This window comes from Monodelphis domestica, chromosome 5, assembly GCF_027887165.1.
Source record: "Monodelphis domestica isolate mMonDom1 chromosome 5, mMonDom1.pri, whole genome shotgun sequence".
Lineage (NCBI taxonomy): Eukaryota > Metazoa > Chordata > Mammalia > Didelphimorphia > Didelphidae > Monodelphis > Monodelphis domestica.
Window position 1 is genome coordinate 129,598,002 of NC_077231.1, and position 25,528 is coordinate 129,623,529.

At 35.9% G+C, this 25,528-nt stretch overlaps 1 long non-coding RNA gene across 1 annotated transcript in view; it reads right to left on the reverse strand.

Annotated features, from left to right (window-relative positions):
• Positions 1-25,528, reverse strand: part of LOC130454562 (uncharacterized) — an 81,885-nt gene that overhangs the window by 44,554 nt on the left and 11,803 nt on the right. Inside the window, exon 2 of the long non-coding RNA XR_008912190.1 lies at positions 19,862-19,926. This is a non-coding gene — a long non-coding RNA (uncharacterized LOC130454562). The remainder of the gene's footprint in view (positions 1-19,861; positions 19,927-25,528) is intronic.

The following is a 25,528-nucleotide window of genomic DNA, read 5'->3' on the forward strand; positions in this document are numbered from 1 at the left end:
GGCATACCCTCATTTTCCAATTTTTGGCCACCACAAAGAGTGCAGTTATGAATATTCTTGTACAAGTCTTTTTCCTTATTATCTCTTTGAGGTACAAGCCCAGCAGTGCTATGGCTGGATCAAAGGGCAGACAGTCTTTTATTGCCCTTTGGGCATAGTTCCAAATTGCCCTCCAGAATGTTTGGATCAATTCACAACTCCACCAGCAATTCTCCACCCTCTTACTTTCACCCTATGTTTATCTACCTTTCTCATATGTGTTTCTTGTAGACAGCATATGGTAGGGTTTTGGACTCTAATCCACTCTGCTATTCTCTTGCATTTTATGAGTGAGTTCATTCCATTCACATTCAGAGTTATTATTACTAGCTGTGTATTTCCCAGCATTTTGATTTCTGCTCCTTTTCCTGCCTTTTCTTCTTTCACTATTTCCTTCTACACCAATGTTTGCTTTTGAACAGTCCCCCTTGTTCCCACCCTTATTTTACTTCCCTTTCTACCCCCTCCCTATTTGTCCCCCCCTTATTTTCCCTATAGTCTTTCTAAAGTTAAGCCCCCCCCAGCTCCCTCCCTCTCTTGTACTGCTTCCCTCCCCACCAGACCGTTTGTTACCCTTCTACTCCCCTATAGGGTGCAAATCTATTCTCTGCCCCCAATGGATTGGATTGTTTTTCCCTCTTTGAGTCACTTTCAAAGTACATAAAAGTTGAGTATTTCCTATCTCCGACCTCTTTACCCTTCCAGTGTATTGATGTTCTCCCTCCCACCATGAGTTTCTTTATGACATATAAATTTACCCCATTTGTTTCTTTTCCCATTTCTTTTAATATTAACCTATTTTAAGCTCTAGTTATATATATATATATAATATGCATACTCATGCATATGTATTTTTGCATGCATATATCTATATACCTATTTATGTCTTGTCCTTTCATCCTATATAGTTTGTTGCTGTTCCCTCTAAGTATACTTCTTTTTGCTGCCCAGGTAATAACAACAGTTTTTAAGAGTTACCAATGACCTCTTTTCTTATAGGGATACATATCATTTTAAGTTATTGAGTCTCTTAAAATTTTTTTTTTGTTTTCCTTTTTTCCCCTCTTTTTAAATTATGTTTTGATGATTCGCTTGAGTTCTGTGCTTGGACATCAAATTTTCTGTTCAGGTCTGGTCTTTTCTTTATGAATTCTTGAAATTCTTCTATTTTGTTAAATGACCATACTTTCCCCTGAAAGAATATAGTCAATTTTGCTGAGTAGTTGATTCTTGGTTGTAGACCTAGTTCCCTTGCTTTCTGGAATATCATATTCCATGCCTTTCTGTTTTTCAGTGTGAATTCAGCCAGATCCTGAGTTATCCTCACTGTGGTTCCTTGGTATCTGAATGACTTCTTGTTGGCAGCTTATAATATCTTTTCTTTGGTCTGATAGTTCTTGAATTTGGCTATAACATTCCTGGGTGTTGTCAGTTGGGGATTAAGTACAGGAGGTGATCTGTGGATTCTATCAATCTCCACTTTTCCCTCTTGTTCAAGGATTTCGGGACAGTTTTCTTTAATAATTTCCTATAATATAATGTCCAGGCTTTTTCTTTTGTCATGGTCTTCTCGTAGGCCAATAATTCTTAAATTGTTTCTCCTTGAACGATTTTCTAAATCCTCTGTTTTGTGAATGAGATGCTTCATATTTTCCTCAATTTTTTCATTCTTTTGGTTTTGTTTTATAGTGTCCTGCTGCCTTGTGAGGTCACATGATTCTAGTTGTTGTATTCTGGTTCTTAAAGACTGGATTTCATCCTTAGTTTTTTGCTCATCCTTTTACTTTTGGTCAGATTTTCTTTGGAGGTCATCTTTCATCTTCTTCACCTCATCTTTCATCTGCTTTGCCTCATCTTTCATCTCCTTTGTCTCATTTTCCAGCTGGTTGATTTTGGCTTTCAAGACACTATTTTCTGTTTCCAGATGACTTATCTTAGTTTTTAAGTTCTTTTCCCAATTGTCTTCAGCCTCTCTTAATTGTGTTTTGAATTGCATTTTGAGTTCTTCCAAAGCCTGTATCCAATTAACTGGAATTTCTGATTTTTCCTTTGCTGATCCCTCACCCTCTGTTTCATTCGCTCTTTACTCATTACCTGTGCAGAAGCTGTCTATTGTAATTTCCTTCTTCTTTTTCTGTTGTTTGCTCGAGTTAACCCCTTCTTTGCTCCCCATATTTGGCTGTGCTCTTGCTCCTCTCATTTTGTTTTGGTTTGGGGGCTGTCAGTCTCCCCTCTTATAGCTTTGTCAGATCTCTTGGTACAGTCTCTAGGGGAGGAATGTTAGCTTCCCTGTCCTCTGGGGGCTTTTGATTGGATTGAGTTCAAGAGGGTTGGGCTGTATGTGGTATGAAGCTCTGAGGCTCTGAAGACTCCTGGAAGGCTGGGCTGCCCAGGCTCTCTCCAGTTCTCTCCAACTGCTTCTCTGCTACCCACAAATGCCCTTGCCTGCCTCCCTAAACTCTGAGGAGTTCTGATGGAATTAGGTTCAGCTGGATTGGTCTGGATGTGCCCGAGGCAAGGGTGAGACTGGAGCCTGATGGAGGGATCGAGCCACGCCCTGTCTCTCCCTGGCTTCCTCCCCACTGTCCAAACTGGATGCTCCAAGCCCGGCGCCCTGCTGCTCACAAGGTAGACCCTGCAAACCAGCACCTTTGCCCTCTCAGAGGTTCCCACTGCTGCTGGGGGCTCAGCCCTCTGGGTTGTGGGGGAGGGGTCCTGGGACCTTTGCTCTGCCTTCCCCTTAGCCCTGAGTATTCTCGGATTCTGGCTTTTGGGGGTCATACCTTTTGATTTGAGTCCAGAAGGAGGGTCTCCCGCTTCTGTCCTGTTGTTCAGATTGAATTTCGGTGCCTAGGAGCATTCAGTCTAATGGTAAGGAAGGGTCTTCAACGAGGTCTGAACTTTTGCTGCTTGCTAAGTCACCATCTTGACTCCACCCCCCAAAAGCTGCTGATTTCTTAAAGGAATAGTCCACTCATAAGTAAAAGGTGAGTAACTAAGAAATAAAAATTAAAGTGATTGAAATGAATGTTGAAGAGCCTGGGAAAGGGGAAAAGCTCAGAACAGTGTTGAAAGACAGATTTATCCATGCTACTTGAAGAAACTAGTGACTTATTAGCTAAGAAGATTTCAACTACTGGTTCCTTTTTGGCCAACTAAAGACTTAAACCCTTTGAAACAGAAATTCAGCACCACCTACTTCCATTTAGTGCTGACTTTAGGAAACTGGAGCCTCCCAGAAGGGCTTCTTGCTTTTTATTATCCTCTGGTTTCAGAAAATAAAGTAAAATAGGGAAAGGAACTTTTTACACTTATTTTGATGTGGAAAGAAAGAATGTGGTATAATTAGATAATATATAGTCATGGTGAGTGAAAATTTTAGTAGTCCTGTAAAGTGTTTGGCTACAAGTTCTGCTAATTTAACTAGATAAGGCAACATCCAATCACAGAGGTACTGTATTCAAAAATCCATTTCTTCTTCATTTGCTACTATGTGGAGAGGAGACAAAACTGAAAAAGGTTAACATCAACAAAACAAAAGAGTCTAAGTGGTATCGCCTTCTGCCCAAAGTAGAGGGGCAGTAGCACCCTGAGTATTTTTTGACAAGCTCCACTTAAGTTATCCTGTTGAGGGGTTAGTTGGTTTGAGTTATCATTTTCCTAATTTCTATTCCTAGAATTGTTATCATTCCTAAAATTGGAATTCCTATAATCGTTATTATAGTTATTTCTATAATTATTATTTCTGTAGTTGTTATGCAACTACATATTATTTTTTATTGCCTTGAATAAATTTCTACACTCTATCATTTTGTGGCCCTTCTTTTTCACAGAAGTGGCAGGTAAGGGGTCAATAGTTAGATTCTCAGAGAGGGGCAAGTACTATTGGTTGAGTATCATGCCCTTTTTCCTGTTTATCAATCCTATCTCTTAAATATTTCAATTCTTTCTGAATTGTATCCATGAAATCATTAGTCTCTTCCTGTTTTTCTTTGTTTCTTTTGAAACATATACAGCAGTTTTTCAGTTTTTCTCAATTCATCAAGATCTGTCTCAAGCCACTTTGGGCAATGAGTCTTAAAATAATTCCTGCTCACTTTGCAAGAGTTATTGAGAAAGTGTCTTCTAATTTGTCTTATGTCATTTTATTTAGAAAGGTCAAAGTCTACATGCTGACCCCCAAACTCAATGAGCCTATCAGTGAATCTGGAGGGTGTCTCATAATCTGATTGCTTAAGTTCTTCAAATTCTGTCCATCTATCTGTGTTTTCAGAGCAATCTCTCATGGCAGCTAGACTGGCCTCCCTACAATGATATAATTCTAAATAATCTTCAGAGTTGTTATAGTCCCATTCAGGATACTGTGATGGCCAGTGTGCTGCATTGCATCCCCAGACTTTATTGACATGAGAAATTATTTTATTCTTCTCGTGTTCCATTAGGAAAGCCTGGAGTAGATTTTCAATGTCTTTGTAAGATGGATTATACTGAAAAAAATGTCAGCCATCTTTTTCATTATCACAAAGGGATCTTCTTCATAAGTGGGAACATTTCGTGCCAATTCATTTATGTCTTGGGTAGTAAAGGGTGTATGGTGTCTTAGGGTCACCATATCCCCTTTGTGTCCTATTTTGGGCACTTCCCTTAAGGGGAAAAGATCTTTATTTGAATTAGGTAATGGTGAGTCAGCTTGGAAAGGAACAGTTTTGTTAGGAGGATGAGGTTTTCTCAGGGCTGGAATTGGTCATGGGGTAGGAAAAGAAACAGGAGAAGATGAGTCATCAGGAAAAGGATAGGGGAAGTAAGGTCATCCAAGAGTTGCAGAGCATGAAAGAGGAGTTCTGCTGCTGAGATATAGGAGAGTGATCTTCCATCTCTATTTTGGAGGGAGTAGGATTTTCTTCTTAGTGGTTCAGGAACAGGCTTGTAAAAATCAGACATGTTTTGGATGAGGTCAGTATTTGCCTTTTGACCATTTAAGAAGTATTTGAAATTGTCCAAGTGAATTTGAGTGTCTGCCTGCATTTCAGTTTTAATTTTTCATATGGTAGCATTTCTTGTCATAATATTTAGGAATGGAAAAATAAAATTACCTAAGAACATAAGGAATAGGAGACATTCTGAAACCTTTAAGGTTCCTATTTGGGCAAAAGTCAGAATACTTTCATGTAGAGTAGCAGCCATTTTAAAAAATTATTTATTATATATTTATTTCATTTGTTAAATTGCTTTTAATTCTGATTTTTTTCAGTAGATGGTTCTAATGGTTAGGAGTTAAAGTCAGGGTATGAAAATTAAAGGAAAGGGTGTGGTCCTTTTAAGGATGTCACACCTTGATTTGATTAACTCCTTGGTTGGAGGGTGAGAGAAGAAACCTTTTGTTGGAAGCTAAGTATAGGAGGGGCAACAGGATGCAGCCGACTTTCCCCTCAGAGTGAAACACTAGAACCATGTGTTTCTACCACATGCATCCAGGAAGCAGCTTCTGGGCCACTTTTTTGAATAGCCTGGGGCAAAATGTTTTTTATAAATTATTTTTTACCTTATTTGGGCTGTGAAAGCCTCTTAGGGAAAAAAAACAGTTTCTTTTGCTGTTGTCATTTAATTTAACACTACTCTTCCTGACTGATCTCTCTAGGTTTTACTTCTCACTTAAATTAACTCTAGAGACAGTGGGGTTTGGAAAAAAGAAAAATTTTCTGTTGTGCAAGAGAATTATTTTTCCCCTTGAGAGGGAGTGAAAGCATTTCCCCAGGTTTTTGCCCTCACAGCTAATTAAGAAACAAGGCAAGGTAGCTAAAAGACAGAATCTTACCCAGGTGAAAACCTGAGGATCTGCTAATGGGGTTGTTTGCCAGAGGGGTAGGTTTGGGAACAGTTTCCCCAGGTAGGGACTCGAGGTCTAACTGCTAAAATTAAAAACAACTGTGCTATATTTATTTTTAAGGGGGGAAAATGAGCTTACCTTTAGCAGCTGTGAAATATAGATTCAAAATAAGATATTTAAGGAGGTGGAGTCAAGATGGCAGTATCAAGGCAGCGAAAGTTCAGACCTCTGAAAACCCTTCCTTACTGATTAAAAACTAAATGCTCTTAGGGGACTGAAAACCAAACTTAACAGCAAGACAGAACTAAGGAACCCTTCTGCTAGACTCAACTTAAAAGGTACACCCCCCAAAGGCCTGAATTTGAGAACACTTGGGTTTAAGGGGAAGGAAGAGGGAAGATCACAAGACCCCTGACCCACCTAGAGCAATGAGCCTCCAGTGGTGGCTGGAACCTCTGGGTGGGCAAGGGTGCTAGTCTGGAGGGAGTACCTTGCAGGCAAAGCTGTGCCAGGCTCAGAGCTTTGAGCATAGGTGGTGGGGAAGCAGTTGGAGAAGAAGTGCAGAGCTGGCAGCCTAGTCTCAGCAGTGGATACAATCCATATTGCCGCCCCCCCCCCCCTTCCTGAGGTTTTGGCCTCAGGGCACATCCAGCTCTACAAGTTCAACTCAGCTGGGATTATTCTCATCAAGCCTACCGAGGGCAGGGAAGCTCAAGTTCCAATACCCTTCCCCAACAGACTGCTCTGAGAGATTTGCTGACTAAGCTCCAAGGATGAAGGCTGACAGAAAAACCCAAAACTGCAGATCCAGTACATAATGAGAGGAGCAAGAGTACAGGCAACTACAGGGGGAAAAGGAGGGGCAAATATTAGCAAACAACAGAAAAAGAAAAAAGAAATTACAATCAACAGCTTCTATCCAGGCAGTGAACAAAGAGCAAATATAACAGAGGAGGATGAAAGAACACCAATTAAAAACACAGAGACTCCAATGAATTGGACACAGGCTTTGGAAGAACTCAAAGTACAATTCAAAACACAATTAATTGAGGCTGAAGACAACTGGGGAAAGAACTTAAACAGTAAGATAAGTAATATGGAAACAGAAAATAATGTCTTGAAAGTCAAAATTAATCAGCTTGAAAATGAGACAAAGGAGATGAAAGATAAGAGAAAGAAAATGAAAGGTGAAGCAAAGAAAATGATAGATGACCTCCAAATAAAATCACACCAGAAGGAGAAGGATGACCAAAAAGCCAGGGATGAAATCCAGTCTTTAAGAACTAGAATACAACAACTAGAATTAAGTGACCTCACGAGGTAGCAGGAAATTATAAAACAAAATCAAAAGAATGAAAAATTGAAGAAAATATGAAACATGTCATTCATAAAACATAAGATTTAAAAATCGTTCCAGGAGAGACAACTTAAGAATCATTGGTCTACCAGAAGACTATGACATAAGAAAAAAACTGAACATCATCCTACAGGAAATTATCCAAGAAAACTACCCTGACATTCTAGAACAAGAGGAAAAGTTGAGATTAAAAGAATCCACAGATCACCTCCTATACTTAATCCCCAAATGACAATACCCAAGAATGTTACTGAACACAAATATGTTACTGATTCCAAAGCCAGGCAGGTCAAAATGGAGAAAAAAACTACACCAATTTTCTTAATGAACATAAATACAAAAATCTTAAATACGATGCTAGCAAAAAGACTGCAGCAAGTGATCACGAGAGTTATTCATTATGACCTGGTAGGATTTATACCAGGAATGCAAGGACAGTTCAATATTAGGAAAACCATCCATATAACTGACCATATTAACAAGAAAACCGACAAAAATGACATGATTATATCAATAGATGCAGAAAAAGCCTTTGACAAAATATAATACTCATTCCTATTGAAAACACTAGAAAGCATAGGAATAGAAGGGCCTTTCCTAAAAATAATAAACAGTATATATCTAAAACCATCAGCCAACATCATCTGCAATGGGGATAAACTAGAAGCCTTCCCAATAAGATCAGGAGTGAAACAAGCATGCCCATTATCACCTCTATTAATTAACATTGTATTAGAAACACTAGAAGTAGTAATTAGAGAAGAAAAAGAAATTGAAGGCATTAAAATAGGCAATGAGGAGACCAAGCTATCATGATGGTCTACTTAAAGAATCCTAGAGAATCAACTAAAAAGCTAGTGGAAATAATTAACAACTTTAATAAAGTTGTAGGATACAAAATAAACCCACATGAGTCATCAGCATTTCTATATATTTCCAACACATCTCAGCAGTAAGAATTAGAAAGAGAAATTCCAGTTAAAATAACCCCAGATAATATAAAATACTTAGGAATATATCTGCTGAGACAAACACAGGAACTATATGAACACAACTACAAAACACTCTCCACACAATTAAAACTAGATCTAAACAATTGGAAAAATATCAACTGCTCATGGTTAGCATGAGCTAACATAACAAAAATGACAATCCTAACCAAAGTAATTTACTTATTTAGTGCCATACCCATTGAACTACCAAAAAACTTTTTTATTGAATTAGAAAAAATCATAACAAAGTTCATTTGGAAGAACAAAAGATCAAGGATATTCAGGGAAATCATAAAAAAAAATGTGAAAGAAGGAGGCCTTGCAGTCCCAGATTTAAAATTATACTATAAAGCAGTGGTCATCAAAACAATTTGGTACTGGCTAAGAGACAGAAAGGAGGATCAGTGGAATAGACCACATAAATGACCTCAGCAAGACAGTCTATGATAAGCCCAAAGATCCCAGCTTTTGGGACCAAAACCCACTATTTGATATAAACTTCTGGGAAAATTGGAAGACAGTATGGGAGAGATTATATTTGGATCAATATCTCACACCCTATACCAAATAAACTTAGAATGGGGTAATGACTTGAATATCAAGAAGAAAACTATAAGTACATAGGTGAACACAGAATAGTATACATGTCAGATCTTTGGGAAAGGAAAGATTTTAAAACCAAGTAAGAGCTTGAAAAAATCACAAAATTTAAAATAAATAATTTTGATCACATCAAACTAAAAAGGTTTTGTACAAACAAAACTAATGCAACCAAAATTAGAGGGGAAGTAACAAATTGGGAAGCAATCTGCATTACAAAAACCTCTGACAAAGGTCTAATTACTTCAATTTATAAAGAGCTAAAGCAATTGTAGAAAAAATCAAGCCATTCTCCAATTTATAAATGGGCAAGGGACGTGATAAGGCAATTTTCTGTTAGAGAAATAAAAACTATTAATAAACACATGAAAAAAGTGTTCTAAATCTCTTATAATCAGAGAGATGCAAATCAAAACAACTCTGAGGTATCACCTCACACCTTGCAGATTGGCTAACATGGCAGCAATGGAAAGTAATGAATGCTGGAGGGGATGTGGCAAAGTTGAGACATTAATGCATTGCTGGTGGAGTTGTGAACTGATCCAACCATTCTGGAGGGTAATTTGGGACTATTCCTAAAGGGCATTAAAAGACTGTCTGCCCTTTTATCTAGTCATAGCACTGCTGGGTTTGTACCCCAAAGAGATAATAATGAAAAAGACTTATACAAGAATATTCATAGCTGCACTCTTTGTGGTGGCAAAAAATTGGAAAATGAGGGGATGCCCTTCAATTAGGGAATGGCTGAACAAATTGTGGTATATGCTGGTAAAGGAATACTATTGTGCAAAAAGGATTAATAAAGTGGAGGAATTCCATGTGAACTGGAATGACCTCCAGGAATTGATGCAGAGTGAGAGGAGCAGAAGCAGGAGAACACTGTACACAGAGTCTGATACACTTTGAAGTACAATTGAATGTAATGGACTTCTCCATTAGTGGCAATGCAGTGATCCTGAACAACCCAGAGGGATCTACGAGAAAGAACACTATCCACATTCAGAGGAATATCTGTGGGAGTAGAAACACTGAAGAAAAGCAGCTGCTTGTTACATAGATTGAGGGGATATGATGGGGAATATAGACTCTAAATGAAAATCCTAGTGCAAACATCAACAACATGGAAATATGTTCTGATCAAAGACACATTTAATACCCAGTGGAATTCCGAATCGGCTATGGGGAGGGTAGGAGCAGGAGAGGGAGGGAAAGAATATGATTCTTGTAACCAAGTAATAATGTTCTAAATTGACTAAAAAAATTAAATTAAAAAAAAGAATTTAAAAAATAAAATAAGCTATTTAAAACTGACTTAGGGATAGTCACAAAAGTAAAGGAAAAGTTAAGAAAAGTAGAAAGATTGAGGGAATTTCATCACAACTGACATGGTCAGCCAAATAAATCTTAGTTGAAAAAGGAGTTAATTATAAAATGGTTGCACTGAATTATTATAAAATAGGGTCGCCAGGAATTTAATTTATTCCAAAGAGATTTATTTACAATTTATTTACAAAATATAGAAAGAATGAAGTAGGAAACCAGAAAGAGGATAGGGTAAGATATCTAGCCTAAGCACTAAGTAATTTACTCTGACTACTGGCTCAAAAATAGGCAGGGGAGTTTAGTCCTTAACTGGAGAGGCCTTGGATCTTGTAGCCAATGACCTGAGGATACAGGGAGCCTCTCCCAAGAGGACAGGTCTCTCATGAGACTAGTTTCTTCAGAAAATCCAGGAAACGAGTCAGCCTTTTCACTCACCAAGTCACAGTCCAAAGGAAGAGATTTAAGAAAAGGCTCACCAGAAACAGGGTCCCAGGTCCAGTCAGCAGATTCTTCACCAGCCTCAACTCCAAAAAATAAAGAACTCCCTCTCACAGGAAATTCAACTCTAAGTAGAAGTCCAAGTAGAACTACCCTCAGGAAGTTGTAACTCCCTTTTTAAGACACTTTGTTTTGTGTCATTTCCTGTGCTTTCCTCCCCTTTTTATGTGGACAAATCATAGTCTAAAGCCTTGCTTAGGACTGCCCAAGAGGCAGTCAGTCAATTCTGATTCATCACCCACTATTGCACATGTGGGTCACAGACCTTCCCACTAAATGATTAAGTGGGATGTTTACACTTTAATGGGCAGATCTCCCCACTCAACTTTAAGTAGGGTGTTTACACTTCTGGTGATTCAATCTAAAAATGGGCAGGGGTTACAATTTAATCTTCACAATCAGGGGAGAGTTAATTAATTTTATTTTCACAATCAGGGGAGGGTTAAATTTAATCTTTATAGATGCCTCATCTCTATGACTGAGATCAAGCCTAATAATTTGCTATTCTTTGACTTAAAGGAAATAGCTAAAAAAATTCAAGATATCACTTTCTCAATGCCCTATTATGGGTAATTATAAATTGATAAACTTATAACTGCTTTTTCAGTTTAAGAATAGAAGGGGGAAAGTTCTGTCCAGCCTGAGGGACATGAAGACAAGAAGACAAGTGGTTACCAGAGACTAGCCTTCATGCAATAGATAATACTCTATTGACTGATGGCATCAAAGCTTGTGGCACAAAGTTATGAGTTTGTCTGGTTTTCCTTTTTTTCATTACTTTCTAACCAGGTTTCTTTAAGCATGTATGTCCACCCTTGCTTCTACATAACTGAATGAATTGGTGAGAAAATGTGACCTGGATTTAGGCGTGAATTATGATGTTTGTCACATTTGTTTAAATATATATGATGGTGTTACCAGTATAACTTGCTTTATTGATAAGTAAAAAGCTTTGTTTAAAATGTAAAAATATTATTTCATTGGAAGCACACTGATGGAATATCCCTCCAACCTAAACAGTGTTGCCTCTAGTTCTCTGAGAGAATTTGAGTTTAACTGCATGCTGGTAGCTATAGCCTTTCTCTGAGAAACTAGACTTCCCAGTGAAGGGGTGAGCAAATCAAGAGAAAAGAGAGAGACCTTTAGAATCCTACATTTTGACTGACAGGCACTGCAGTGACAGTTTGGACAGCAAAGGATTGTGGGGGAGAACCATTGGCTGAGGGGAATTCTGGATAGCCCTGGGTCTTCAGAATCAGGACTGTCAGCTATGAAGTTCAGTTCTGAGTGGCTAAAGGATCCCCCAAAGCCACAAGAGGACCCAGATTTCCTGCCTCCAGCTCCTGAAGCTGTATTCCTCAAGAAATCCATCCTGCTGTTTCTTCCACCTGCCAGCAAGATCTCTGTTTCTGAGGAAGAGCTGGGAAGAGACTCACACAAAATCCTGAGCCAAGCCCTCTTGTTTCTTCTGGTCTCTCCTAGCCTTCCCTGATATGTGTTAAGATTTAGTGTTAAGATATATTAGCTTAGAAACTATAATAGAGAAGTCAGCTGGGAGAGGGGCTGAGACATTTTGTGAACTCAGGCACCAGCCTCTTGACCTAGCTGCTGTGGGCTTAGTTTAATAGGGCAACCTCCTTCCATTTTCCTCAACCTTGTTTCTACCCTTTCCTTTCAAATAAATCCTTAGATATAAGTCAGATTTGGGTTTGACCTATATCTTCAGCATGAAGGGTGTTGGGCAATTTGAGACAGGACTCAAAGCTTGAGTCCTATTCCTTCCTATGACAAGTCCAGATTAGAACTGTCACACATTCTCCATTGAGGAAGGTAAACTACAAACCTTCCTCAGAAGTAGCAAACAGGGAAGCAGATATCCCTTCCCCTTAGCTTGTACCTTCATTGGTGCTCTAGGGATTTAGTCTTATAAAAGGTTTCATTATGAAACCTCCCTTCTTTTTATAATGAAAGGTGTTGGATGGTTTGTCCCACTGGTTAGATGTGATGCCAGTGGAGACAAGTTGAGTGGATCAAGTGGTGAGTGAATATAGGGGTTGAGGTAAACCTTGTTGATGGAGAAGAAATGGCAGAATCTCTCCCTCCCTAATGTGAATTGAAGCAGGGGTTTGAGATAACCTCCAGAGGGAGAGAAAGGTGGCTTTCTCTCTTCTTTTCTCAAGGGATATTTAACAGACTAAATCCCTAAATCCACAAGTTAGTAAATAACCACACATCCATCTGAGAATTTTGAACCCCCAGACCATGAATGTACATGTCCCATGGACCATGCTTTACAGACAAACATCATACATGTACATATGCACATGTATAATAAATGTTTGGCAGTTGGCCACTTGAAAAAAAAATTGTATGCTCACACAGAGATTTCTGCTTGATATAAGAAACATTTTCATTACAATTAGAGTAATTCAAAAGTACAATGGGTTGCCTCACTAGGTAGTAAGTTTCCCTGACTAGAAGTGAAGTTGGATAATCACTTGTCCTAGATACTACATAAAAGATAACTAATCAGATAAATATTGAGGAAAAATAGCACTAGAACCTATGAACATTTCATTTCTTCAAATTTTTTTTTATCTTTCCTTGGGAATAGCATAAATGTATCAAAAACTTTCATAATTCACATGCTCATTTCCCTTTTTCATTATAATTTTTTCTTCTGCTTTATTTTCTTTACCAATTCATTATTCATTCTACTTTCTTTATCGATTCATTATTTATTCTATACTCCTCCTCAAACTGGTCGAGAATTTCAAGGATCCATTCTTTTTAAAACATTAGGTGTTAACTTCCTTACTTTAGTGATTCCCAGACAGTGGACATCCTATAATAAGTTTGGGTCTTAAGTGTTCCCCAGATCTGTAGTCGCAAATCTATGGCACACGTGCCAAAGGGGCACTAAGAGCTCACCATCTCTCCAGCATAGAGTTCTCCAGAGTTCTTTACTAAAAAGCCAGAGGGAAATGGAATGACTCATCCGTTCCCCCTCTCCACAAGTGCCTAAGGACATCACTCACCCCTCTAAAAGGTTTGCCATCACTGCCCCAGAGCTCTCAAGGAAGATTCTTGAACTTCCCTAGTGAATGTCTGTTGCTAAATTTCATTTGAATCTAAGAATGGCCTCAGAGATTAAACTCAACTACCTTGCTTTCAGCCTGAATCTATTATTCCCTCATGAACAATTAATCAAAAAGTCTTTTCTATACACTTACTTACGTTACTACAATTACTACTATAACTAGCCAATATTTCTATAGTGCCCAGTATGTATCAGCATATTTTTATCTACTCACTTTACAAATATTACTTCATTCTTCCTCATGGCAACCTTGGGAGCTAAATGTTATTATACCCATTCTAAAGGTGAAGAAACTGAGGCAGATGTTAAGTGACTTCCCCAGAACCACCAGTAGTGAATGACCCTGATAGATTTGAACTCAAGATTTCAACTTCTATATGCTACCACTATATAAAGTGATATAACGACAAAATGAATCCATCACTCTTATCAAAAACTTTACATTCTATGTGAGAGTCAATAAATACCTAAATAAGTATATACAAGATATTTAAATACAGGGTGGGGTGGAATTAGTCCCTGGGAGGAAGTCAGAAAAGACTCAATATACAAGACGCACTCCAGGAGCAAAAAATTCTAAGAAGTGGAGACAAAGGAATGGGTTCCAGACAGAAGATAGCCAGAGCAAAAGTTTTTTAAAAATGCTACTATGTCAGCTTCTACTTATACAAACTATAAACAGTGAATTGCAATTAATTATTGTAATGATTGATTTGTCAGCAATAATATTCTGTGATAATCCAATTTCCAGTCACCTAAGATTTCAGATTTAATTTTCAAGAAATGAAATTTCTTAAATCATAATGAATATGAATGTTGTCATGAGTTCCCTTAAGCTTATGCTAACTGTTCTAAGAACAAGAATACTGCAACAGTGGGTTGGTGTTTGACAGTCAGACAATGAGTCTGTCACCTGATATGATACTGAGCCAGCTAATTTCACTGACTACAGCTGAATAATGCACAAGGTAAACCAAAACTTGAAAATGAGCCTCTGGAAAAAACAAAACAACTTGATTAATCTGAATGATTGTTAAATTTCATAGTACTTTAGATTGTCTTTTAAAGGAACGGAAAAACTCTAGCAGGCTTGAAAGATGGTTTTTGTTCTTAATGCTCAAACTGTCTCAAACAGGCCTGCCATCTGCAACCATTTTAGAAGAAACCCTTGTGTTTTCTTTTCATCTGTGACTTCCAAATCAGACTTTAATTTACTCCTTAAGAAGATGCAAATAGCTGCCTCCCCCATTACTGCTACTCAGTATTTAGCTGCATGGTTCAACTCTGACTGACAAGGAAGATTGTCTCTTAAAGGTCACTTTTAAAACATATAACTTTAGCAAGGAGTAGATGAGTCTTTTTCAAGAGAAATTAGCAAACGACCACAAGAAGCCTTCACCTTAAAAACCCCCATGTAAACATGATAGAAATAACAAATTGCCTATTCAGAGAAACATGGTGAACATGTTGAAATTCTGCCCCTTCTCACATTTCTGATTAAAATTCCTGAAAATGATCTGAGGATGTATTTTATCATTCATATTATTTTGATTTTTCCTTAGATATACTTCCAGCTTTAATATTAAAATATACACATGTATCCATTTGCATAAGTGTATATTATAAGCTTTCTAATAGTTATTTCCAAACCTAGCTGAATTCTTTTATCATCTTCAGATTTCTGATTTTTTTAAATCCAAAAAAAAAGATATTGAATTCACTTGTAGGATCAGGAAAAGTTCATTGGATAAGCTGGGTAATGAGACTGAAAGATAATAATCCTCACAGGTGGTTTCTCCCTATATACTGAAAGCTAAAAGATTTTGGTTGACAAAAACAAGGAGCTACTATTTGTTAGGCTACTTTCTTTGGAATGAGTCTCATACCTTTATTGAAGCATGGCATACACTGGAAAATGTATTTCTGTCCTACAGATACCCCAGACAAAAATGTTCAATAATCAACTCAGAGTTGTGACCCCAGCTTGTTTCTGTCACTCTATTCTGTAATAGAATGTCTAAAGCAAAGTCATTGAAAATATGAATACCCATATAGTCTTAATAAGAAATAAAGAATTTAAATAAATCAATCTCAGAAAAAAATTTAATAATATGAATTTTAGATTGACTCCACCCTGCTTAGTCTTTAGAATTCTAGCAACCAGGAATGTATATACCCCCACTTAAGGATTAACTGTGAGGAGGATGGCCTATGACTGACATGTGCTAGCAAGTGACAAATCAGAAACAACTGACAGACCCCCTGGGCTGTCCTAAACCAAGCTTAAGCTACTGTTGGTACATGTGAGACACAGGAAGTGATGTAAAGAACTGTCTATATTTCTCGTCACTTTCCCTCTCTCTCTCTCTCTCTCTCTCTCTCTCTCTCTCTCTCTCTCTCTCTCTCTCTCTCTCTCTCTCTCTCTCTCAGATGTTGGGCTCTCACAGCTCGGTGAAGTGGGGAAACCTGGCGGTGGTTTGGCATTTGCAGCTTGGCAGTGAGGTTACTGGGAGAAACTTTGTAGCATGATTTAGGTGAAGCATCTTCCCTGAGAGAGTCTTGGTGAGTGGTTAGGCTGATTCCTCCGTTCCTTTATCTCCTAAAGCTCTAGCTACTTAGAAGGCCCCTCATCTCAGAGTAGACCGTGTGGCTGGAAGCGGAGCTAGATTTAATCTTCTGAGGAGGCCTCCTGGCTGAGTTATCTGAACTTCCCTTGGCTTAGGCTAGACCAGAGAAATTTTTTACCCCTTCCTCTCTCTCCTTAATTTCTTCCTATTATTGTAATTAAACTACCATAAAAATCCCAAACTGACTTGAGTATTTTATTGGGATTGAATTTAATCCCTGGTGACCACTAAAATAATATATTCCGTCAACAACCCTAATTTTACCCTTAACAATATGTGATAAAGGAATTTCCACAGAGAAAAAAATAAATAAATTACTTTACATGGATTTAGAAGTGATTAATCCCAATATTATCTAAATTGTTTGAGAGAATGAAGATGGAGCACTACTAGATTAATTCTATGATATAAATATTGTGTTGATACCAAACCCAGAAAGAGAGAAAGCTATTGATCAATGGCTCTAGGGAATATTGAAATAAAAAAGAATAAAATATTAGCAAAGCTACTAAAACAACATACTAAAAATATGTTTTGTAAACAGGTTGGGTTTTTTACCATCTGGAATTTCAAATAATAAATAAAATGAGGTTATTACTCTTGAGTATAATATCACTTTTTAATTGGGCATAAAGAAGAGTTCAATGGCAAGCCTCCATTTGTACCAAAAAAAACCCAGAGTGAGGGCTAATAATATCTTTTATACTTGGGTATGTCTTCCTACTGATTGACCTAAGAGTACATCATTTGGACCTCTTCTGGCAGTCCTGATTAGTGGATATTTTAATAGGAGGTGGGCATAGAGATCTCAACTTCTCCCCCATAGCTTTATCATTTGGAGGGGTAGAATTGTTTCTCAGGTGAGAAGGTCCCTAATAGTTAGGGGAAATGGTTTGCTTGCCATTCTCTGGCATATAAGAAATGGAATACTAGGTGGCTTATGAAACCTAGCTTCCTATAGCAAACTTTGGCTAGAACACCATAAGCTATCTCAATCAGGTTTTCACTGGCTATTCCTCTATTGTAGACCGGGTCACCCCAAATCTCCATAAAGGGAATAGAAAGGACAAAGAGGGCACCTTCTGGAGAAGGCCTTGCTCTGAGTGTTTTTTTTGCTTATAAAATAAATAAAAGGAAATGGTCCTTGTCTTGATCGATACATTTGGAGGCTGGAAATAAATCCTTTACTAAGTTAAGACATTGAGGACTGATTTTCCTTAGTCTAAGGTAATCAATGGATTCACATAGAAATATTGGTAATCATAAAATTCAACAAAAATGTATCATTGTTTATATAAAGAAAAGAGGTGGTTCAATGTTATGAAAACTATGAACATGATAAGCTATATTATGTAAAATAATCATGATTATGTGTGGAGCGGAAATGGAGAGGTCCTCGGATGTTTCAAAGTTCACCCTCTTTTACCACTTAAAAAATATATGACCAGGTAAATTAATCATTTAAAATATAATGTTTGAGAGAGAGAGAGACAGAGAGAGAGACAGAGAGAGAGACAGAGAGAGAGAGATAGGAGGGGGGGTACTGTTTGAAGTCATGGACCCAAGACCGATGCCCCCAAGGGACTACAGAGAAAATGTGGGGCACTGCCTCAAGTTAATGATCCAAGACAAATGCCCCCAAATTCACAGAAAATCCCCTATTTTTTATTTTATTTATTTTTATTTATTTTATTTATATTTATTCTATTGGAGAAGCCTGTTATAATAGTCTCCTAGAAGGGATTATACCATTTTACAATAGTTGGAGACATAGTGTTGAATAGTTTTACATTGGCTTTACAATGAATATTCAAGCTAATTAACATCTCCAAGAAATTGGATAATAGTTGTCCAATGGATACTTCCAAGCAAATCAATATTTTAAAGAAATGATCAGGAAGTTGGAGACAAATACAAGGAGGGGAGTAGTTCAGGACTGAATTATCTAGCAGGGGCTGATGAGAAGATCAGTCAAGCCTTGAGCTTTACCTCCTAGATAGAAATTTCAATAATTCAAATATAAAGATACAGTAGGGGAGTCTTCTAAGACAAAAGGTTAAAAATATTTGCTACTTTAAGATTTGATCCCCAGGATTTCAGGATCTAAGACCATAAGTTTAGGACTTCTGCCTAAGGCAATTCCCAGACAGACTGACTTAAAGCTGTAAAACTTTTGTAAGGATATGGGAGATGGGGTAACACCAACTTTTAGATGTTAATAACTATTAATAACTTGAAAATACACTAACTTCATACTCCACAAAATTTTCAAAAGCAGGAGGGTGGTTTGGGGTTTTATTTTGTTGTTTTACAAAATACAAGTCAGTTTCATATTAAAAAACAAAACACCACAAAGCATAAGAATAAATGGATCCTTAATTATATAGCAAACAGGATAAAACCAAATGCCAATATAAAATGGAAAAACATGATGAGAGGTCTTTGTAAAAATACCAGAAGTAAAGCAAGAATGTCCATTACTATCATTATTACTATATATTATTCTAGAAATTGTAGCTATGGCAATGATGCAAGAAAAAGAAATTGAAAGAGTATAAGCATAAACAAAGAGGAAATAAAATGAGCATTTATTTCAGATGACAAGATGGTTTAGTTATAGAATCTTAGGAAATCACCTAAAAATCAATTTAAATAAGCTTAATATAATAACATAAAATAAGCCAACATGATTATCAAACTTTTTGTATGCTATCGACAAAACCAAACATAAAGAGATAGAAAAACAAATTACATTCCAAAACTACAAATATAAAATAACTGAGAGTCTAGATAGCAAGAAATATACAGGCCTATCACATTTTATTGTTTTGCAAATATTATGATTTTTTATTAATTGAATGTTTTTGGGAAAACTATATTAAGTTTATCAGCACCATTTTTTCCAACAATGTGTTCACACCATGTCTCTATAATTCTCTTAATTGTTTCCTATCATTATGTAACCAAATGTATAATTACCCTTGCTTTTTCATTATTATTATATCTGTTGGAGTGATCTATGATCAATGATCTTTGATGTTACTATTAAAATTATTTTGGGGTGCCACAAACTGAGCCTATATAAGACAATGATTTTTTTGCCATCGCTGTTTCTCCCTCTTTCTTTGGACTTCCTTATTCCCTGAGACATAACAATATTGAAATTAGGACCATTAATAACCCTAGATTGCCTTCTAAGTATTCAAATAAAAGAAAGAATCAATCCATGCATCAAAATTCATTATTGCCTTATTTTAAGAAATTGCCACAACTCTGGTCAATCACAAGCCATCAATTCTGAGGCATAATCCTACACTAGCAAAAAAAAAAATTACAACTCAATAAAGGCCCAGATGATGGGAAGCATTTTTTAGTAATAAAGTATTTTTATTAACGTATGTACATTTTTAGACAAGACTATTGCACACTTAATAGACTACAGCATAATATAAACATAACTTTGATATATACTGGGAAAGCAAAAAATTGGTGACTCACCTTATTGTGATATTCACTTAATTGTGGTGGTTTAGAATTGAACCTGCAATATCACAGAGGTATGCCTGCATAGGATAAAATAATAACATCATAAAATATAAATTTGTTGTTTTATAAAACACCAAAATATATCTTACAGAAGACAGTCCTAAACTATTGGAAAGATGTTAACTGTGCACCATCATGTATGACAACAGCATCAAATTAATTTAGAGATTTGATTCTATGCCAAAGGGTTACTTTATATAGCTAGAAAAATTAACAAGAGCAACTACATGGTACAATGTATTGAGTGTCTTGGAGTCAGGAATCTTGATTAAGAAACGTATTAACTTGGTAATCCTGGAAATATCTTTCTCATTGCAGTTTTGAGTTGGGAATGTGGGGAAGTGAATAAATAAATCATTGTATTCAAACCCAAGAAAACTCATGATAGACATTTGCCAGGTATGAGATGCTAGGGAGTGGCTTTACCTCTCTGGACCTTAGTTTCCTCATCTATAAATTGGGGAGTGAGGTCACATTTGGTGGTCTCTACGGTCCTTTCTAGTTCTAAATCGATGATATTATGATCATCTGAAGTGGGTGTTAGTAAACTTTTTCCATAAGGCATCAGATAATAAATATTTTAAGCATGTAAGACAAAAGGTAAAAGCAAGGGTAATTATACATTTGGTTACATAATGATAGGAAAGAAATTTTTATTGATAAAATTCAAAATACAGTAATAATAATTGAGAATAGTTTTTGGTAATATTGGTCTACTAATGAGAATAGAATTGCTTTTGAGTCAATAACATTTCACTTAGTTGAAATCCAAGTTAATATTCACTATCAAAATTTATTGCAAATATTTATCTGTTAATACTGATCTATCTTGAAGTCTTGCATATTTATCTTTGAAAATGGCTTTTCACACAGATAGATGAAGCCAAATATTGATATCAATCCACAAACATAATTTGAATTGAGCATATTTATCACTTGGAAAGCATTTACAGAATTCTGTTAGATATTTCTCTTGACATTTGCCTTTTAGCAGGACATTACACTGCAGATTAGTCATTTCTAATTGAAGATAAAGTAGGAGCTCTTCAAATGGATAGTGAAATGTATTCTGAAAAATGGATATTTCTTTTCTACTTGCATTGAGGTCTAAAAAATGCAACTCAAACAGTTCAGAAAATATATTTGCTGCAAATTTGTGTTGGAATTGAGATCTTGCTTCTTGTTTAAATTTTTGCTAGCATATGAAACATATAAAGAAGTTTGACATCACTTGGTAACCCCAACATCAACTGTCAACTTGGCTTTACTGCAACATTTCATGTGCTGGTACTGTTTTGGCTTTTAATGTTAAGTTGATTTCATTAAGAAATATCAAGTCTACAACAAAAGTTAATTTCCAAGGCCATTCAGTGTTCCATAATATGGCTAGGAGTCATCTTACTTGTTAAGATAACTTTAAATCTGGGCCCTTGAGCTTAAAAAAATGTTTTTGAAACTATTTTTCTTTCTCCTTATAATGTTTTGATATAGTAGGTATGACCTGGTAATGAAATAAACAAATAATATGTTGCGGATGGTGATACAGGTGACCCTTGATATACTATTGAGTTATAACTGCATCATTATGATTTATAGTACAGCAAGTAGCAGTGCTAAGTGATGAGAGCACCTCAAATGGTCTCTGCCACAACTTCAACTCTGCCATTGTAGGATGGAAAGCAGCCAGAGATAATATGTAAACAAATGAGTGTGGCTATGTTCCAATTAAACTTTATTTTAAAATGTTAAAGCCTTTCTTAATTCATGAACAATACAAAAATATGCATGGGCCAGATTTTGCCTGTGGATCACACTGTGGGCCAACCCTTCATATGGAAAAATAAATAGTTAAAAAAACTATGTGGAAAATAAAAGACAAAAATTGGAATGAATGGGGACTCATTGAGTCAGAAATACTAAAAATTGTCACTTTAAAAAATGTATTACTTTTATTAATTAACAAAAGACTAGTTACACAAGAAAACAGTCATTTGAAAATAGTAATATTGTGTTCAGTAAACTCAAGGACTACTAATGCTGAGTTAAAGTTTAATATTCAATAAAAACTCCTTCAAATATATAAGAAAAATAATTTTTAATATATAACAGGTCAAAGAATATTAACATATACTTCTCAAAAAATAAAATCAATGTATCAATATAAAATTTTTCCAAACTACTAATAATAAGATAAATGCAAATAAAATGAACATGAAGTTTCATCTAACCTCCTTCAGATAGGGAAAGGTTAAAAAAAAGTAAAATGATAGTTGATAGAGGGGCTTTAGGAGGACTGGCACACTAATAGTCTATTGGTAGAATGGTAATATAATCTAAACATTCTAGAAAGCAATTGAAATTACATTCCAAAATTCAATAAGTACATATCTTTCAACTAGATAATGCCACTACTAATCTTATACCTCAAAGAAATAAAAGAAAAATGGGGAATAATCCATGTGTAATATATGTATGCATTTATGAATATATAAATATGTTAATAATATGTACATGTAAATAGGATTGTGTTACCACAATAAGGTATAATTTGTTCAGTCATTCATATATGCTCATTTATTGATGCAGGGAAAAAAAGAAAAATCTGAAAACCAAACGTTCATGTACACTCTCCCACCTCTGCAATCCAAATCTAGGTGGATTTTTTTTTACTCCTGTATATGTTAGGTCATTTGTATAATTCCTTTGCTAAGAATTCAGTCTATTAGGTAATTGTTCAAAGAAACAACAGTGGTAGGGGCTTATGAGAAAGAATATTAGTAAAAGAGCTACTCTCAGAACCTTGAGAGTAGTTGTAGCCACCCCTCTTTGCTATTAACCTTCTAGTGCCAGTATGGGATGAGAGACTGAGCCAAAAAGAGGCTCTTACCTTGGGAAAATAGAGACTATAAACTATGAGCTCCAACTTCTTCGTTTCTTCTATCTACTTTGCAAAAATTAGTATCATCTCCCATTCTTTCTTCCTTAATTGATGTCTGATGTAGACTAAGTTTCTACAGGTTTCTATTCTTTGACTATGTAGCCATGATGTTTTGGTATAAATACTATGATTTTTAATAGTCTCTTACATGTTTTAGATGGCAAATTTGTATCTTTCATATTTATTTTATTAACAATTTCCTTATAATTATCATAATGTAATTATAATAATTTTATGTATGTTTGCATATATTTACCTACTTGTATGAATGTTATGTGCTGTATAATATGTACAGTATAAGCTCATTGAAATCAAGGCTTTTTCATTTTTTTCTTTAAAATCCAGATTGTATGTTTTGTCCTATTTATAACATAAATTTAGCAAAGTTTATATTGAAAACTGTGAATATTTAGTAAATAATGAAACAAAAAGGAAAGTCTCAGCCTTTAAGTAGCTTACTGGAAGAAAATAGTATATATAAACTCATAAAAATACATAAAATATGTACAGAGTAGGGAAAGAAATAATTTGGAGGTAGAATTAATAGAGTTTTACAACCAATTAAATATGGATGGAGTTGGAAAAGTAAAGATTCGAGGATGATTGGAAGTTTGAACCTGAAGGATTAGAAAGACTGTACTGTTCTCTAAAAAAAAGAGGAAGTTAAGAAAAGGGGATGATTTGGAAGAAATATAACAAGTTCTGTTTTTGACCTATTGAGTCTGAAATGCCCAAACCTTCTAAGGAATGATGTTTCCAAGCAGTTGTTGATGTGGAATTGGAGCTCAAATGAGAGATAAAAATGAGATACATAGATTTATAAGATATCTTGATAGAGGTGACAATTTTTGAACATTTGGAAAATAATAAAATATGAGACAGACAGAGGAAGAGGAAGAGGAAGCTAGGTTCCTTATATTCTTCCCCCCACCCAAAAATGGGGAAATAGTTTTTGAGGTTTTTTTAAGGTACAAGGTAGGGGGCAGCTAGATGGCTCAGTGAATTGAGGACCAAGCTTAGATATGGGATATTCAAATCTGAGTTCAAATCTGGCTTGACACTTCTTAGCTCTATGAACCAAGGCAAATCACCTAACCCCCATCACCTAGCCCATCTTCTTCCTTAGAACCAATAGATAGTATTAATTCTAAGATGGAAAAGAAGAGTTTAAAATAAAGGATACAAGTTAATAAGAAAAACTACCCATATCATCAAATACCCATATTTATATATTTAAACTTATTAGTAAATATCTTGTGAACTTTTAGATAAATGAGCATTTATTCATATTATCTGGAAAAAATCATACATTTTAAAATTATTTTTTTCAAATTCTGATCACTATCTTCCTGCAGATTATTTTCTAATGTTGTTTCAAACCTTATGCTTGTTTGCCTAAATAATTTTTAAAAGTTTTTATAGATATCATATTATTCCATAAATCCCTCCCTCTTCTCAAAGAGCAGTTTTTGGAAAGGACAAGTGAGAAAATTCATCACAATTGATTGATACATTGAAAAAGTATAAAAGCATGTGCAATATGTAACACCTATAGACTTTCCATCTCCATGAAGGGTTCTATTGGGGATGTCCTTTCATTTCTCTTCATTTGATTCCCACTTGATCTTTGTAATTTTGTTACACTTACCTTTTATAGCCCACCACTGAATCTATATCTTCTCTTAAGGACTTTTGTTTCCTACATTTTTAAAAAAATCTCCTTGTGTCCATGCTCTCTCATTTCTCCAAGTGTCTGTTGCCCCTAGGGGTTCCAACTCTACCACCAACCCTTCCCTGCAAGAACAAGTAGACTTTTTAACCCCCAAATCATCCAATGTAAGGACCTCATCTCCCTTCACCAACTATCTCTCCTCATCCCCAGAATTCATCAGTGGAACTCTCTCCCGCATCCAAAGTAGTCTCTTTCTTCTTTCCCAGCCTTCTCAATTCACCCCCCCACCCATCTTCCTCACTCACTCCCAAGTAGGCTCTTCTCTTTCTGAGACCACAAAGATCATCTTCTACTCATTGCAAACTCTTGATTTAATTCCTGTACATCATTTACTCTTATTTATGTCCCTGTTCTCCTTCCCCACCATTTTATGTATGCTTCCCACCAAAAAATAAAAATCATTCACTTGTAAGCAGAATGTTTCCAGGTTTTCATCCAAAATGCTGACCTCTTCACAGTTACATCTACCAGATTTCTGCCTTCATCTCTGCCTCATTGCATACATTTAGAAAGAAGTCTCTTTCTCTTGTCATTCTGTTGCTATTGCCAACCTTGCCTTTTACATTTACTTACTTCTCTATTTCTGTTGTTTAAAGTGTTCAAGAGGCAATAAAGTTTTCAGTCTCTGTTTTCTTTCTAAAAATGTTTCAAACTCTTGTGTTGAACATTCTTCTTTATTAATTAAGGTTAGATTTATAAGATAAGGCTTTGACTACATCTTGAACTTTGTAGCCCTTTAGAACATTTTATTCTATTCTCTCCTTTTTTCTAGTGTGTGTAAAATAGTCTTGCACTATTTGAAAGCTATTTCCTTTATATGTGAAGGCCTTTCTCCTGATGACTTGAAGGATTTGTTGTTTCTGAAGTAAATTGTTCAATTTAACTTTTATTTGTCTTAGAGTTTTCAGCATAGGGTTTTGTTTTGTTTTGTTTTCTGGAGGCTGACTGG